Below are 14165 nucleotides of genomic sequence, written 5' to 3' on the forward strand. Positions count from 1 at the left end.
ATTTGTTCGTTCGTTCTTCGACCACGTTGTTTGTGATCATGTGATCACGTTGTTAAAAAATGTCTCATCTGACCCCTGAAGACCTGTATTCTGTCATATTTTATAACACCTTTTTCTTCTTCTTCTATAAAAGGATGCTTTCGACTTGCTCACCAAATCTATTCATTCCAAAAAAAAATTCCATCTCTTATAGTGCATCTTTCATTCATTCCCTAAACTCTCCAGCACTCCATCCTCCCTCCAGCGTCGTCAAACGTATTTTTGACTCGAATGTCTCAAGAAACTCATTTTGCAATAAATATTCGTTTCCCATTAATCGTACACTTTTCAAAATCCCATCACCCCAAAATCCCATTTCCCATCACCCCTCCCCTCTAAATCTACCCCCTTGCCCCTCCCCTTCAAATCATCCCTATCACCCATCTCTTTCAAATCTTCCCCCTTGCCCCTCCCCTCCAAATCTTCCCAATCACCCATTCCTTTCAAATCTCCCCCCACACCCCTCCCCTCCGAGACTCTCCCTCGCTCCTCCCCTCCTAGACTCCCCTCTCACCCCTCCTCCTCAAAGCGTCCTCCCCGCTTCTTCCCCCTTCCAACTTTCACCTTCATCTCCCTCAACCTTCTGCCTCGCTCTTCCCCCTCGTCAAATAACACCTCACTGGCCTCTCCCAATCACCATCAAACCTTTTGTCTGCCCCATTCTTCCCTTTCTCCAACCTATTCTGGAATCTCCGACACACCTTCAACAGCTCTTCCTCCTCTTCCACATCTTACCCTACCGCTCCCCCCCCCCCTTGTTCTGTATCCGATGCTCCCCCTTCCTCTTCCTTAACAGTATGGACCTCAAACATCTGGGGCCTTCGCTCAAACTTGTCTGATCTCTCCATACAGGTTGCTTCTGACAAACCAGACATGATCTGCTTCACAGAAACTTTTCTCCTTCATGATGTCTCTGATTCCTTGGTATCTCTCCCAGGTTACTCCCTCCTCCGGTATGATAGACCTGAGCCTCGTCCTGGAGGTGGGGTTGCTATCTTTATTAAAAAAACTCTCTTCCTCACTCGCCCTGCACTGCCCTCTCTCCACCTCACCCCCAGGAATACCTTTGGCTACGGCTTCCCCTTCGCTCCCACCTTTTGTTCATATGTGTGTTGTTCCGTCCACCAAACAGTGATGACTCCATCTACATCTCGCTGTCTGAGAATATGGACCAACTTCTATCTACCCATCCCAACTCTCTCTTCCTCATATGTGGTGATTTCAACTGTCACCATGCCAGTTGGCTGGGTGTGGGTACCTCTCTCACCAGCCATGGCTCTTCAGCAAAGGACTTCTGTGACTCACTGGGACTGACACAATCTGTCAATTTCCCGACCCGGATTTCAGTCAACGGAGCATCTTCTCTTCTGGACTTGGTTATGACTAACTTCCCTGAAAATGTCTGCTGCTCTTCTTCTGCTCCAATCGGCTCTTCTGATCATGTGCTTGTTAAAGTGGACATCTCTCTGACCATTCTCAGAGAGCCTCCTCAGCGCCTACGAGTCTGGCATTTCATTCAGGCCAACTGGCACGGTCTTCAAGCAGCCATCAATCATCTGGACTGGTCTCCCATCTCTACTGCCTCTGACATAAATTCTTCCTGCGAATTCTTCCAAAGCAAACTGCTCTCTCTCATGCACAGATTTATCCCATCTCGTCTTCTGTTGTCATACCCTTCCTCCCGTCCATGGTACACGGAATCTTGTGGTGAGGCTATTGCCCAGAAAGAACTTGCTTTCGTCTCCTGGAAAGCGAATCCAACAGAAGGAAATCTCATTTCCTTTCACAAAGCCCAAAACAAGTGTGTGTCCACCCTCAGGAGAGCCAGGAAACAATATCTCTCCGTTCTCAGGACCGAACTCTCTTATCTGTCTCCCTCTTCCAAATCCTGGTGGCGTCTGGTCAAATCTGTTTCTGGTGTTTGTTCCCCCTCCATCCCCTCCCTCACCTCAAATGGCCACACGGCTGACTCCGCACGTGAAAAAGCTGAATGCCTCAACTCTGTGTTTGCCTCTAAATCTTGTGTCCCAAACCCATCCCTCTCTGTACCCACCGTACCCAGTCATACCCAGCTGCTCCTGGACTCTGTGTCCTTTCCTCCTGACAAGGTGGAAAAGTTTCTGTCAACCCTCGACTCGGATTATTCAACTGGACCTGACGGCATCAGCCCACGGGTCCTAAAATCCTGTTCTTCCGCTCTTTCACTCCCTCTCTCTGTTCTCTTCACCCTCTCTTTTGCTCAAGGTCATCTTCCATCTGCTTGGAAATCTGCCAACATCACCGCTTTGCACAAAAAAGGTGCAGAAACAGATCCCAGCAACTACAGATGAATCAGCCTTCTCCCAATTATCAGCAAAGTCATGGAATCCATCATTACTTCAGATATGAAATCTTTCCTCTTCTCCAATGGCTTGATCTCTGATCATCAATTTGGTTTCAGACCTGGACACTCTACTCTGGACATGCTGCTTCTGCTTTCTCAACAATGGATGGAGGTCCTCAATGCCAAACAGGAAATTAGAGCAGTCTCCCTTGACATATCACGTGCCTTCGATACGGTCTGGCACCCCGCTCTGCTCACCAAACTCTCCTCCTTTGGTATCCATGGAAATCTCCACGCATGGCTGGTGGACTTCCTCTCTAGTCATAGTCAACGTGTAGCCCTGAATGGGTTTCTCTCATCTCCTCTTCCTGTTCAGGCTGGAGTTCCACAAGGCAGTGTTCTGGGCCCTGTGCTTTTTCTGGTCTTCATCAATGATCTCTCTGACTCTCTTGAAAATCCTCTCTATCTCTTTGCTGATGACTCTACTCTCTGTCGCTCCATTCTTCATCCCTCAGATCGGCAGTCTGCAGCCTCCTCACTCTCTGCAGACCTGGACAAAATCACAGACTGGGCAAACAAGTGGAACATGTCTTTCAATCCTGACAAATCTCACACTCTTACGATGTCTCTCCGAAAAGACCGACTGGACAACCCTCCCATCCACTTTCTGAATAATCCTCTCCAAGAAGTTCGGTCACTCAAGCTTTTGGGTCTCACTATCTGCCATGATCTTTCCTGGGAAAACCACATTTCAAATCTGGCCTCCAAAGCCAGTCGCCGACTGGGCATCCTCCGTCGTGCGAAGTCCTTCCTTGGCACACCTGAGCTCCTCACCACATACAAGGCTTTCATCCGCAGCTCAATGGAATACTGCTCTCCCCTCTGGGCTGGTGCTCCTGCCTCACACCTAGCTCGTCTTCACGCTGTTGAAACCAAAGCATTCAGAATCATTGGAATCTCCCGCGATGAAGCTAACTCCAAGGGCCTCTCACTCGCTCACCGCAGGCAGGTTGGTGGTCTTTCCGTCTTCTACCGACTCCTCTCTGGCCTTGCCCCCCCAGCTCTCTCTGGGCTCTGTCCCGCAAATATTCCTACAGGTCGCACAAGATCTGCCTGAAACCCTCTTATGGTCAAACTGCCAAAATCAAGACTCTCTGCTCACCTTCATTCCTTCATTCCTCTTTTCTCCCGCCCCTGGAACAAACTCCCTCACTCTCTTCAATCCCACTCCACCCTCCAGGTCTTTAAAACAGCTGTTCACCACCATCTCTTATCTTCCCCCATCCAAAACCTTGATCTTTTCTACCCCCGCTAATTTCACCCCAATTCCACTTTTTTGAAATACCAACTTCTGTCCTGGAAGTCCTTGGTGTCCTTATGTTTTATACTTCTCCCTCCCCCCACCCCCTTCCCACGCCTCCTTCCCCCAAGCCCTCTCCCTTCCACACATCTCCCTGCTCTAAAATGTTGTGTTTGTGTGCTTCCCCTTCTCTCCCCATCTTGTTTTCCGCTCCCTCTTTTTATATATTTTGTTTGTCTGGTTGATTTGTTTGTGAAGTAAATGTTAGCTCTTTCACGAGCCTCGATTCAGTATACAAAAAATAAAAATAAAAAAAAATCCGATTTAATATTAATTGGACACCTTTTATTAGCACCTATTATTATTTCACTAGTGGGGTCACACGTGGGAATCCCATGGGCATGGACGTCTGTGACATTTGGACATATTGAGTTAGATGCTGCATCTGCACATTCAGTTTTACAAAATGATTACTGGCAATTTATCAGATCCACAAATGATGTAATCTACACAATGTATTTACTTCTGATAACATGTGAATGCATGTGTGTGCACATCGGAAATACAGTTTGAAATATGTAATTACATTCATGTAAAATGTGACTTCAAGAGCTCAAATCCTCTACTTCCCGCCCCCATCCCTCCCACATCACGCACACTGCACTGGGGAGTGGGTCACACACGGGGGAGAGTGGGTCACACACGGGGGAGAGTGGGGGTCGCTTTACTCATCTCCCCTCATTCTTCTCCAACTCCTCCTCACCCCTCCCCACTCCCCCAGTGTCCTCTCCCCCTCCCCCAGGGTCCTCTCCCTTCCCCCAGGGTCCTCTCCCCTTCCCCCAGTCTCCTCTCCCCCTCCCCTAGTCTCCACTCCCCCTCCCACAGTCTCCTCTCCCCCTCCCCCAGTCTCCTCTCCCCCTCCCCCAGTCTCCTCTCCCCCTCTCCCAGTCTTCTCTCCCCCTCTCCCACTCTCCTCTCCCCTTCCCCCAGTCTCCTCTCCCCCTCTACCAGTCTCCTCTCCCCCTCCCCCAGTCTCCTCTCCCCCTCCCCCAGTCTCCTCTCCCCCTCCCCCAGTCTCCTCTCCCCCTCCCCCAGTCTCCTCTCCCCCTTCCCCAGTCTCCTCTCCCCCTCCCCCAGTCTCCTCTCCGCCTCTCCCAGTCTTCTCTCCCCCTCCCCCTCCACAGTCTCCTCTCCCCCCTCACTCCGGCAGTTGTTTCAATCGAGCAGGTATGGCAAATATTCGAGGTAATTGAACTTTTCTCTTGGAGCAACACAGTGCAAATCTGCCCCCTTGTCCTGTTCATCCATTGGTGAATTGTTTTGCAGAACAGTACACGCATGGTGACGTCATCGTAATTGGCACCGCAATGATAATTATCTTCAACATTATTATCCTATACTTCATCCGGATTCATCACAGTTGCTCTTGTATATGTTTGCTGAACACACATTACTTTCCAATGTCTTTGTTGCTCAGCATCCCGTGCAAGTCTGCATACCTCCGCCAGGCTGAACAATTTAAGTTTTGGATCCCACTTGTCGGTCAGATCTGGGTCCGAACCTGACTCAAAATTGAATCGGCTTGTTCTTGTCGCTTAACCAACACATCCACCTAGTTTATGTCGAAAATCGTCCACAACTTTAAATATCTTGCTGCATATATAGTTTTTGGCCCTGTCACTCATTTGTGAAGAATCACTTAAAAGTGATCTGATCTTGATCCAGATTCAAATCAAATTGAATTGATTTATCCTTGTCACACACCCAACCTGTCCACCAAGTTTCATCCAAATCCGTACCTAACTTTTTGAGATATCCTGCTATAAATCGGTTTTAGCCCCATCTTTCAATGGTGAAGAATCATGAAAAAATATTCTCCGATCTGGATCTGCACAAAATCTGATAATTTATTTCTTATCATATTCCCAACTTCTCCTCCAAATTTTGTCTCGATCTGTCCACACCTTCTTGAGGCATCCTGTTCAAAAGCAGACAGGCAAAGCCAGACAACAGACAGTCATGGGTGAAAACATGTCCTCCATCCGCCTTCGGTGTCGGAGGTAAAAATGATCTTATATATATATATATATATATATATATATATATATATATATATATATATATATATATATATATATATATATTGTTGTGGATATGAGAATGGTTTTTTTTTTGTTGTTGTTGTATAAATAGTTGTAAAAATATCGCCCTCCTTACTCCAGTGTTGTATAAAGGTCAAAGGGCGTTCCCGTAGTTAATTCCATAAAGCATACACGAAGGACACCATATATCCATGTTCAGTAGTTCTATCCTTATTATGTGTATTAGGCTAAGGATTTGTCTTCCATTATTCATTCATGTCATTCCATAATTCAGATCCTGGGGGGACAGGGCCTTCTCCATCGCTGCTCCCACCCTCTGGAACTCAGTACCTCACACCATCAGAGACTCCTCCTCACTCACCACATTCAAAACATCACTAAAGACCCACCTGTTCAACACTGCATTCAACATTCAACCCACAGCATTTAACCCCTGACTATCTCTTCTCCTTCTCCCTCCTTTTGCTTTAAATATTTCCCTATTGATTCTTGTCTTTTTGCAATTGTTGTTTTCATGTATTGTTATGCATTATGTTTGCCACTCTGTCAAAGCGCCTTTGGGCTTCTGGAAAAGCGCTATACAAAATAAATGAATTATTATTATTATTATTATTATTAATTTGACACTCCATTGCACTGCATTAAATAAAGTAGATCCCTCCGACATGGCATCTTCCAAGTGCCAGGTTTAGCCCCTTTGCTGCATTTCATCTGCCGTCCACTTTGCTGCAATTGACAACTGCATTTTGGGTGGTTTTCTTCATTGCCATTGCTGCCCTTTGGCTGGGGCTAGCTCGAATTGCCCCCAAAACCACCATTGGCCACGAGGCAAGGTCGGGGAAGAAGGGCGTGTCTCCACCTCGTCATAGAGGGGAGGAGTGAACCAGCCCTTGCCGACCAACCCAGAACGAGGGGTTGGCTTTAGAGGGCGGAGAGAGAATGTTTGGGGGAGGTTCGCAAAAGGGTCAAGGGTGGGGCTTATATAACCCGAGGCAGAGGCCCCCAGAGAGAGTCGAGGAGGGAGGAGATCAGAACACCGAAAAGCCTGGAAGTTGTTGTTGGACTAAGCAAGAGAGGAAGTTGTTGGACTGGGTTGGACTAAGAAAGAGAGAGGAGAGAACCCGTCACGCCAGACCCCCCACCAGCGCGTCGGCTCCACCAAGCAGCTCCGATCCGTGATCCCGCGCACACGACAGGATCGGTGGCATCGGCGGCCGTCGAGGTCCAGCCCGACGTCCCGTGCGGGATCAAGCTCCAGCCAGCTCCGTGCCTTCCTCCCCCTCCAGCCACCCACCTCCTTCCAGCCAATCCACTCTGCAATTCCCCGTGTGAGTCCGTCTTTGTTTGTTCTGTCCAGGGAATAAGTTAAGCCTGTTAGATAAGCTAGTATTTTCACTGTGTCTCTGATTTCTTCTGTAAATTGTTTTATTATCCTTCCTTCTCCTTGGTTTCTTTGATTGTGTAAATAGTAGGAATAAATTTAGTAGCATTTCAAACCTTTTTGTCTTCTTCTTCTTCTTCTTCTTCACATCCGTGTCGCCTTTGTCTTTTCCCTATTGAATATCTGTGGCGCGATTCGGCCAACGTCCAGGAATCGGGTTAGTCGGGGTAACTGTTCGGGCCGCGGCGCCATCCGCTCGGCAAATCAACATCTTATCCGCGGTCCGTAACAATTGGTGTCTGGGAGTGAGATACGAGGCCCGAACCAAATCTTTTTTTAAAAAACATCGAGAAAAAATTTGGTCAAAATTTGGAGCGGCCGAAATTTGTTTTGTTTAAAAAAAAAAAACCCGAACTTTGAAATCGCGCCATGGCTAGTCAAGGCGATCGGATGCAGGTGGGTGAGCTAGAAGAGGGGTTAGGGGTAACGCAGGACCACAGGGAAGAAATGGAGGAGAGCAATGAGGAGGTGGTTGAGGAGGTATCAGGTGCACAAAATGGCGCTCTCGCGCACGTGGTATCAGACGCACAAAGTGGCAGCTCGCACGAGTGCGGGGTAGCCGCGCCCGCTGCGCAAATAGGGGGAATTGATGTGCGGGACCTCATGGTGCAGATTAATGCAGCCATACTATTGGCGAATATGGGGACTAGAAGCCAAAATGGGAGAAATGGGGGGCAAAATGGGAGAAATGGGGGGCAAAATGGGAGAAATGGGGGAGCGGCTAGAAGATAAATTTGAGGGGTTAGACAATAATTTTAAGGGGTTAGACAATAATTTTAAGGGGTTGGACAATAAATTTGAGGGGTTAGACAACGGGATAAAAGAGGTGAAGAATGGGTTAACGGGGGTGGAAAATAGAATGGCTGCCCAGGAGAATCAGATAGAGGGGGTGAAAAATGGTTTAGAGGGGTTAGAAAACAAGATGGAAAACAAAATGCGGGAAATAGGGGAGCAATCGGCCCGGGAAATTAAACAAATGGGAGAGCAGATAGAGGAGGTGAAAATCGGGGTAGAAACCAAATTTGATGCCCAAAGGGATGAATTAGGACAGATGAGGGAGGCATCCACAAAAGAGATGGAGGAGATGAAGGAGGAAATACGACGAGGTGTAAGCGAGGAGGTCTTGGGGGTATGCGAGGAGGTAAAGCGAGGTGAGAAGCGTATGGAGAAAGAGGTGAGGAATAATACGGCTGGGTTACAGGGGGGAATAGAGGGTCTGACGCAGGAGGTGGAACAGCTGACGGTGGGACAGACGGAGTTAGTGGAGCAGGTACAAAGGAACACTGCGGTACTAGGAGGGTTAAAAGCGACACAAAAAGACATTAAGAACGAATTAATAGCGACACAGAAGGAATGTCAGATGGTACGTGAGGGACTGACAACAAGGTTGGACGAGGTGACAGAAGTAATGGAGACAAAGGACCGGGAGGTGAGGACGCACATAGAAACGGTCAAGGTAGCCTTAGAGGACGAAATTGAGGAGATGCACCGGGAAATAAAAGAGGTGAAGGAAAAATTAGAGAAGGTGGAAGAGGGGGTGAGTGAAATTAAGAAGAGACGGACGGAAACTAAGAGGGAGATAAAGGAGGAGGTGATGGAATATGTACAAGGTCGGTGCTCAAATCGTGATGGTGTGCTCGCTAACCAAATAAAGAGTTTGCAGGTGGCGAAGGAGGTGCGGAGATGAGGTGCCAAGGTGAGTGGCGATATATGCGGAAATGCATATGATGTGAGGGGAGCTTCAGTCGGCTTGGGGGTTGATTTGGATCCGGGTGTTCGTGAGAGGCCGTTGGTGAAGTGTGCGACAGGTACGGTGTGCGAAGGAGGAGGTGTGCGAGAATGTCCGACTCTGGGGTGTGTAAGGAAAAAGTGCGCGCCAAGGAGGAGTGTGCTGTCGAGAGTGAGTTGGTCGTAGCGCGTGTGCGGGGGGGCACATGGAAGCGTGTCGTAGGGAGAGTTACAAGGGATGTAACGGAAGCATGCACGCCTGTGGTGAGTGTTACGGAGGATGTAACGGGAGAGTGTGCGCAAGAGGATGCGCGAGAAAGGTGTGTAACGGACGGGTGCATGAGGAAAAAGTGCGCTGTCAAGAGTAAGGGAGAATGCACACCTGTGGCGAGTGTTACGGAGGGTGTAATGGGAGAGTGTGCGCGAGAAAGGTGTGTAACGGAGGAGTGTATGGGTACAGAGGAGCGCTGTCGAAAGTAAGGGTGTGTGCGTGACCGAGTGTGGAGGTGAGAGTAGTGAGAGTGACACGGAGCGTGAGTTGGTTGTGGCAGGTGAGAGAGGATGTACACCTGGAATGGAGGGATGCACACCTGGAATGGTAGAGTGTGTATGGGAATGCACACTGGAGTTGGTAGTGAGGCACATGATTGGCTGTGCAAGTGAGAGCACACCTGTGGTTGTCACAGAGGAGGGGGCGCGAAGAGGTGTGTTGGTGAGGTGTGCGAACGACGAGTGTGTGCAAAGGTGTGCGGTGGTCAGGTGTGTGACAAAGTCTGTAAGCGGAATGAGTGTACCTGGGTGTGTCAGGGAAGGTGCAATGACAAAGAGCATGGAGACAGCTGGATGTATGAGCAAGGAACGGGCTGCGGGGTGTAAGCATGCAGGTGAAGCATCGACGGTAACCGGGTTCGCGGTTAGAGCGACGTATAGCCGAATCGGGCCTTCGGTGTGAACCGGGCAGCTTTGCGTGCCGTGGGGATCCGCGGCGGTTTCGAAAGAACCGCCTTGCGGGATTCACGCCGGGCCGCGCTTTGAACGGCCGCGTCCATGCTCCACTAGGCGGAGCGGGCATCCCGATAGGAAGGGTCGTCATGGCGACCCCTTTTTGTTGAGGCGTTCCGGCAGGTCGAGATCGGGCCATTGGACGGCTCTGTGCCGAGATGGTGCGTGGGATCTCGGCCCGGGTAAGCGTCCTTCCCTGCACCGAATGCCGGACGTATCCAACCGCCGGCACCAAGCAACCCGCATTCATTGCTCGGCTTTACGAAGCCGGGCTTTGGAGATGAATTGGCGCAGCGAGAGGCTCTAGTGAGTAGACTGTGATGATGTGGATAGTGTTTTGGCCCCGAAATTAGAAAAACAAAATTTGATGATTGGCAAAGGATTGGCAGAGTGATGATTGGTAGAATGATTGGCAGATTGGCAAATTTTTGATTTGTTGAATTTTGTGTGCAAAATTGGTAGTGGAAGATACCCGATGTGGTGGGATGGCAACTCTGCCATCTCTCACAACGGGGGCAAAGGAGCACTAGTTTATGGGGTTTGGCAGTGAAAACTAGCCCGGGAGGGTTAGGATATAATGATAGGGATCTAGAGAAGATGACAATAGGTAACATTAAGGTTAGGTAGTGACAATGATACCTGTAGTGGAGACGCAGGTAGATTAATTGGATGATAATGACGAGGGAGCGCAATAATGTAAGGGGCGACGGGGAAGCGTGAGTTTTAGCAGGGCACCAGGTAGATTAGATGATGCCGTATGAGTGTTGGAGGTGTATTCAGAAGTGTATTGTGAAAAGTGTGTGAGGAACAGGTGTGATTGCACAGGTGTGCAACTGAGCAGGTGTATGGAGCAGTGTTTGTGTGAGTGATGGTGATGTGTATTGTGCTGACCAAATGGTCCAGGAAGGAAGGAGGGTGCAGGTGGCACCAGATGTGATTACACAGGTGTGCAACGACAGGCGTATGGAGAATGGTTGTGTGGGATATATGGAGTATTGGAATGGATGGTCGTGGAGTGAGTATGGTGGAAACTGTGGAGTGGAGTGGATGGTGCGAAGGTGTGGATGGGGGAAAGGAGGATGGACCCCATCACGAATACCCGGGGAGGGTAGTGTAAGTGTTAGGTAGAGGGTACAGGTAAGTTGTGGTTCGATATTGGCATCTGTGGTGCATGGTGGAAGAATAGTGATTGAATGGGTGCATTAGTGTTGTGGAAATGGCTGGGCATGTAGCCTGTTGGTGTGTGTAGTTGGTTTGGGCACTCCACCACTGTGAGGATGTCGGCCAGGTGAGGCCGCAGGTGGGCTCTGGGAGCCGGTAGAGTTGTTGTGGATGGGGCCCGAGGATCCGGAGGACGGACCCGGGTAGCCCAGTGCCAGAGGGCACCAAGGGGTGACAGAGCCAGGATGGGCCTTCCCCAATTAGATAGGTTAGGGTGAGGAGCTAGGTAAGCTCGGGTGGCAACTACAGTGGTGGAGGTGTGCAGGTGGGTAGACCTGCTGGGAGAGCTGCACGACCCAGCCCGGAAATTGTGCAAGGGCACAGGGAGTTGCATCGGGGGAGTGAGACCCCAAATTGAGAAGCACCACAGTTTGGTCAATGGGAATTGGTTTTTAGAACCCATAGTGTAAGTTGGCCAATGGATTGGCAGGGAAAGACCCCGGGTAGTGTAAAGTGTGTTAATGTCATTTAGAGTATAGTTAGGATGAAAATCTCCTTGCACCATCTACATCCACTCACCTGAGGTGACGTCACTCCACACCATGCCATGTTTTATTATTTTTATTGTGCGGATGTTTGGAATGTGAGACGCATCATGCGTGGGTGTGACATTGTGCTTTGTTGTTCCATCTCTCCCTCCTTATGAGGATTGATGATGAATTGGGTGATGGCAAATTTTGGTTAGAGGGATTGTGGTGACGAATTTGGTATAGAAGAGATATGGGGAAGATGTGACGGTAGCGACGGATTTGTAAATGTGTAGATTGTTGTAAATATGGGGTAAGGGCAAGGGTAGAGTAGGTGACAGGGGGGGTGACGTACGGTAGGGACGAGCTTTCTCACTTCGCTCTCCGTACGCACTTCGCCTTGCATTGCCTTGTTTGATGTGTACCCTTGTGACCTTACCCCTCGCTCATCTGTCTTTTCCCCCCTTGTCTCCCACATGAGGACTGTGCGCCACTGGGCGCCGAGGGGAGCGTGCATGAGTCCGCCATTGGGCGCCCGAAACTCTCGCAACCACAGCTGTCTGCATCGATGCACCACCTTATGGACCACATGGGTTGGGGGCATGGCCCCTCTGCTGGAACCGGCCAAGAGGGCCCGAGATCTTGCTGGCGGACCTTAGCCACAGGGCACCTATGCCCCACAGGTGAACCACACTAGTCGGCCCTGTGGGCCATAAATAAATAAAAATGGACACGTTGGGTGCATTTTATTATTGCAAATAGGCTGCCAGCAAAGAAGATGACAACATCAGGAAGATAGCAATAGCCAGCAGAGGGAGCCGAAGAGCAAGAGACCACCAGCAGGGTTAGGGGTTGTTTGGTTATTTTTATTGAGAACTGTGGTGACTGTGCACCGATTGGTGCTTGAGGGTGCTTTGGTGCGTTTTTGGGTGCTTGCATGGTGCATCGATGCAGAGCAGACTGTCTCCCCCCCAAAAGAACGATCACAGGTCCTGGGTTACGTTTTGTAAATAAAGTAGAGTCATTGTAAATAATGCACCCCCACCGTAAATGTATAGTTTGAAGACCATCCGCAATTCGGTTAGCTGTGGGCGTGAATCTGTTAGGCAGGGTGCAATGGAGCAGCGGGACATATTTATTTATGTTTTAAAACTCGCACTCAGGGTCAGGTTAAATGTAGAGGGAACTACACCTACGTGCCACACTAAAAGTTAAGGCAAGAGGCCCGGGACGTGCCTAAGAGGAGGAGGGTGCAGTGTTGTGGATATGAGAATGGTTTTTTTTTTGTTGTTGTTGTGTAAATAGTTGTAAAAATATCGCCCTCCTTACTCCAGTGTTGTATAAAGGTCAAAGGGCGTTCCCGTAGTTAATTCCATAAAGCATACACGAAGGACACCATATATCCATGTTCAGTAGTTATATCCTTATTATGTGTATTAGGCTAAGGATTTGTCTTCCATTAATTTGACACTCCATTGCAGTGCATTAAATAAAGTAGATCCCTCCGACATGTTATCTTCCAAGTGCCAGGTTTAGCCACTTTGCTGCATTTCATCTGCCGTCCACTTTGCTGCAATTGCCAACTGCATTTTGGGCGGTTTTCTTCATTGCCATTGCTGCCCTTTGGCTGGGGCTAGCTCGAATCGCCCCCAAAACCACCATTGGCCACGAGGCAAGGTCGGGGAAGAAGGGCGTGTCTCCACCTCATCATAGAGGGGAGGAGTGAACCAGCCCTTGCCGACCAACCCAGAACGAGGGGTTGGCTTTAGAGGGCGGAGAGAGAACGTTTGGGGGAGGTTCGCAAAAGGGTCAAGGGTAGGGCTTATATAACCCGAGGCAGAGGCCCCCAGAGAGAGTCGAGGAGGGAGGAGATCAGAACACCGAAAAGCCTGGAAGTTGTTGTTGGACTAAGCAAGAGAGGAAGTTGTTGGACTGGGTTGGACTAAGAAAGAGAGAGGAGAGAACCCGTCACGCCAGACCCCCCACCAGCACGTCGGCTCCACCAAGCAGCTCCGACCCGTGATCCCCGCGCACACGACAGGATCGGTGGCATCGGCGGCCGTCGAGGTCCAGCCCGACGTCCCGTGCGGGATCAAGCTCCAGCCAGCTCCGTGCCTTCCTCCCCCTCCAGCCACCCACCTCCTTCCAGCCAATCCACTCTGCAATTCCCCGTGTGAGTCCGTCTTTGTTTGTTCTGTCCAGGGAATAAGTTAAGCCTGTTAGATAAGCTAGTATTTTCACTGTCTCTGATTTCTTCTGTAAATTGTTTTATTATCCTTCCTTCTCCTTGGTTTCTTTGATTGTGTAAATAGTAGGAATAAATTTAGCAGCATTTCAAACCTTTTTGTCTTCTTCTTCTTCTTCTTCTTCTTCACATCTGTGTCGCCTTTGTCTTTTCCCTATTGAATATCTGTGGCGCGATTCGGCCAACGTCCAGGAATCGGGTTAGTCGGGGTAACTGTTAGGGCCGCGGCGCCATCCGCTCGGCAAATCAACATCTTATCCGCGGTCCGTAACAATATATATATATATATATATATAT

General features: G+C 49.4%; 1 protein-coding gene across 8 annotated transcripts in view; it reads left to right on the forward strand.

Annotated features, from left to right (window-relative positions):
* Nucleotides 1-14165, forward strand: part of LOC137418896 (uncharacterized) — a 224307-nt gene that overhangs the window by 169120 nt on the left and 41022 nt on the right. The window lies entirely within an intron of this gene.

Source organism: Myxine glutinosa, chromosome 5, assembly GCF_964187855.1.
Source record: "Myxine glutinosa chromosome 5, kmMyxGlut1.1, whole genome shotgun sequence".
Lineage (NCBI taxonomy): Eukaryota > Metazoa > Chordata > Myxini > Myxiniformes > Myxinidae > Myxine > Myxine glutinosa.